We start from the raw sequence: 4,311 nt of genomic DNA on the forward strand, positions 1-4,311 counted from the left end.
GAATCAAAAATGGATAGCAGAGGAAAGACAATGAGTATCAGCTATAGTCTTCAGCTGTACTTTGTCCTACAACTTTCCTTTTCTGAGTGACCCCAGGGAAAGAGACCAACCAGAATTCTGGAATTTCTCCAATGTGGGTGAACCTACTTTATGAAACAAGTGGTTTGAGTGGCACAAGGGATTGGATGAAGTGGATGTGTTGTACTGTGCAGGTCTGCTTTCAGAACCTGCCTGATTTGAACCACTTGTGACTGTTCATAGCTTTCTTCACTTCTCTCCTACCTCCAGTTGAAGAAAGATGTCGTGCCAAAAGTTATATCCCATTTCCAGGGCAGCCAGCCTCCAATGACTGGTCAATACAGAGGTACACAGACCTGTCTGACTGCTTTACATGGATTGGAGGCATCTCTGAAAAGTTTTCTCAGCTTCAGAGCTCTCAGCAGAATCAGTAGAGTCCACTGTTGCAATTTTATCTGAGTTCAACTTTAATGTCTTCCCAAACAATCCTGCTTTGTTCAGTCTTTTGGGCTTACTGTCTCTTATGGTATGAAAGTTTGTGTCCCCTCCAAATTCGTGTGTTGAAATCCTAACCCCCAAGGTAAGGGTATTACGAGGTAGGGTCTTTTAGGGGTGATTACATCATGAAGGCAGATCTGCTCTGCCCTTCCTACCAAGTGAGAATACAGCTAGAAGGCTTCATCTACAAACTGGGAAAAGGGCCCTCACCAGACACTGTGCCTGCTGGCACCTCAGTCTTAACCTTTTCAGCTTCCAGGACTGTGAGGAATAAATTTCTGTTGTTTATAAAAGCTATCCAGATTTTAACATTTTGTTATAGCAGCCTGAGCAGACTAATATACTCTCTCAGTACCACTCTAGAGAGCACTACCCAATTAAACCCTGTGTACACGCTTCAGAGTCTAGAAGTCTTAGGAAACCTGTCGTATGACACCTGAGTAGGAGGAACATATATTTTCTGTTAAGAAAACAGCTTGTGTAAAGTCACAGAGGCAGAGAGTGACAGGTATGAACATCTAGTAACATTGTTGAAGTTTAGAAAGTGTTGGGGAGCATGCTCTGAAGAATGACTGAAGCCAGATAAGAAAACATCATTAAGGTCGGGATGATTGCCTTGAATGCCTAATTTAATAGACAATGTCGAACCTTCATGGCTTTTAGAGCAGGCAACAAAAAACGATCCAAACTTTCCTGTAGGAATATTGAACAAGCTGTAAAATGCATTGAAATGGAAAGAGTTCACACTGAAGAACCACTGAAAGAATTACCTCAAGTTCCCTAAAGGAGGAATCATATCATTGTTTCCGGCAACAGTGGCAAAAATCCAGTAAGGATAGTTTTGAGTCAAGAAGAGTATGGAAGTTTAGAAAAAAAAAAAAAAAAAAAGCACACACACACAAAACAAATAAAAATTAGCAAAATTTCTGGAAGTTTGAGGGAGATATTTTGTGGCCATTACAGAATTCTTTAGAAGAACCAGAAAGTTCCAGTTGCCTGGGTTTCCCAGCAGGTATTATTCTAGAAATCTTCAAAGGCAGGAGGAAGCTTTTTGGTAAGCAGTTTCCTATTATAATCTTTTCAGCTGACTGCAGAAATGTCTCCTAATCTCTTTCCCGATCACTGTGTACCTGTTTTCTCCTCAGATTCATCCTGTCCCATTCATTTATGGTTTTGTTCTCTTGGGGATTAACCAGGCCAAAGAGGTGCTTCTCAATGCCACAAACTGGAGCACTCATTATATAGGCTCCGTTTAAGAGCAAAGTTTCTTTATGACCCTAAGCTTTGACTTAATTATTCTTATTATAGTATTACTTAAACATGTTTAAACATAATAGGTATAAACTGTGTGCTTATTGGCTTTATATAATTATGTATAAGAAAAACCATTTTACAAGTTCAAGTCAATAAAAACTACAAAACTAATAAAATTTAAATTAGGATCATTAATTTAATGGACAGATGAAGTTGTTTTGTCTAAATCAAATTGCTGTTCACCACATAAATGGCAATCAGGCTCTTTTCAGTTTGTAATGCCAAAGCTATCTTGTCACTTGCTAGGACAATTCTCTCAGAATTTTCTACCGTCAAGCTATAGAGAAATCTTCATCAGGATTTCAAATGATATTGGTTAGCCTTTACTTATCAGGTACACTCATTTATCTAAGAAATACACTTCTCATTAGCCTTAGACAATAAAGGGGTAAAGCTTGATCCAGTGATAACCTGAACATAGATGTGTATTGTGAGCCAGAAGGGAGTTATAGATAGTATTTTGTTCGTGAGTTGTTATCCAAATAATCTGCAATGTGATTATTGACAAACTTTTAGGCTACTATACCAAACATACATCTAATTTTTTAAGAGCTCAGTACTGAAGCACATGTTTGAAAAATTGTCCCTTGGCCCAGCGATGGGCTGTGAACACCGCAGTGGTGCTAAATTCTTTCTTTGGTTCTTTAGGAGCAATGACATGTAATTCCACAGGATATTATCTTTGTATACAATTAAAGTATGGTTACTAGCAAAATACTATGTAATTTATTCAGAGTTACAATGATTTAATGTTTATAAGGCAAATTTTGTTAATCCTAGGTTTGTAGGATTTTCTTTCTTCCTTTCTTTACACTTGCTCCCACAGGGTGCTTGGTGATGCTGAGAAGCTTGCAGACGTGACTGGCACTTCCACCATCCTCAGGAAGGCTGCCTGAATGTTGTGAAGCTGATTTTCAATTGTTACTATCCTTGGCTTTTATTTACAATTTTCTTCTCATTTAGTCTCATCATAATCCATTTTGTCTTGTGTTGTTTAACTCTATAGTAGGTAGCAATGCTTAATTTTACCACTGATTTTTTTTTTTTTTTTTTTTTTTTTTGAGACAGGGTCTCCCTCTGTTACTCAAGTTAGATGCAGTGGCACAATCATAGATCACTGCACAATCAACTTACTGGGCTCAAGTGATGCTTTCACCTCAGCCTCCCGGGTAGCTGGGATTACAGGTGTGTGCCAGCACATTCAGCTAATTCAAAACAATTTTTTTTTTTTTTTTTTTTTTTGGTGGAGATGGAGGTCTTGCTATGTTGCCTAGGCTGGTCTCAAACACTTGGGCTCAAGTGACCCTTTGCTTCAGCCTCACTAGTGGTGGGATTACAGGTATATACCACTGGGTCTGGCCCACCCTCTAATTTTATAATTAATGTCTCAGATGTGTATTGTGAATCAAATGTGAATCATCTATATCATCTATCTCTAGCCTCCTCTCCCAAATTTATTCATACAATGAGTGACGTTTCATTGCTATTATGAAATAATACTTCCAATGGAAATTGAGACTATTCCTAGTGATTTTTAGGGTTATTTGCCATGTTTACATGGATATTGGTTAAAATAGTTTGAGAGCTACCATTCTAATTAGCAGGGGGTCCAAAATCTGGCTATTTGTCTTTGTCTCTGTCTCACTCTTAAGAAAGTCACAACTGAAAGTGTGTACTTTAACTTAATTATCCTTATATAAACTTAATTTTCATAGTTTGTTGCTTAAAATCCTAGGATGACAGTTCACAATTTTAATAAGAAAGGACTTAGAATGGAACCTTAATGTAATTCTAGCCATAATAGGTCAGATTTGGTATAAAACTAGTGTATGTTGGATCAAATCCAGATGGGTTCATTACCAAATGACCCAGAAGGATCTAATTATAGCACTTTCACATAGAACATGGTCCCATAGAATGGATTTCAAGGATAGCATGGTGAGAATGTAGTACAAATGAAAAACGAGATGGATAGTTCTTTTGATGGATGAGAAATGTAGGCAGAGTAAGGACTAGAAGAAATATCCTGGGGAACACAGATGAGGATAATATAGAGAACCTGAATCTGAAGTTATTTTAAGTATTGGCCTTGGGGTATGAAAGGCAAAAGAAACAAGAAGCCAAGTCTACCAAATTTAGTTGAATGTCAGAGAAGTCCCTGGCTAAAATCATTTGAAACTGTTATTCTAAAAAGTCAGTTCAATATGTTCAATATTATTATTATTTTTAAAACTAAGTTATTTATTTTAGTATTATTGAACATTATAGTAAACCACACCTCTCAGAATTTTTTCTAGTGTTTTCAGCAATAGTCCCATGTATTTTCTGCTCTCTGGGTTATTTAAGGCCTTCAGTTGCCTACTCTACTAATTCCTCTAGGTGTATAAGTACGAAAATATGATTTTAAGAAAATAAGGGAAAAGGTTAAGTTTTTTTTTTTTTTTTTTTTTTTTTTTTTTTTTTTTTTTTTTTTTTTTTTTT

At 36.7% G+C, this 4,311-nt stretch overlaps 1 long non-coding RNA gene across 1 annotated transcript in view; it reads left to right on the plus strand.

Moving 5' to 3' along the window:
• The first annotated feature begins 1,539 nt into the window (after positions 1 to 1,539).
• LOC108535589 (uncharacterized) overlaps positions 1,540 to 4,311 on the plus strand; it is an 8,758-nt gene continuing 5,986 nt past the window's right edge. The window contains exon 1 of the long non-coding RNA XR_001887279.1: positions 1,540 to 1,570. This is a non-coding gene — a long non-coding RNA (uncharacterized LOC108535589). The remainder of the gene's footprint in view (positions 1,571 to 4,311) is intronic.

The sequence above is a fragment of the Rhinopithecus bieti genome, unplaced genomic scaffold, assembly GCF_001698545.2.
Source record: "Rhinopithecus bieti isolate Rb0 unplaced genomic scaffold, ASM169854v2 scaffold_13184, whole genome shotgun sequence".
Lineage (NCBI taxonomy): Eukaryota > Metazoa > Chordata > Mammalia > Primates > Cercopithecidae > Rhinopithecus > Rhinopithecus bieti.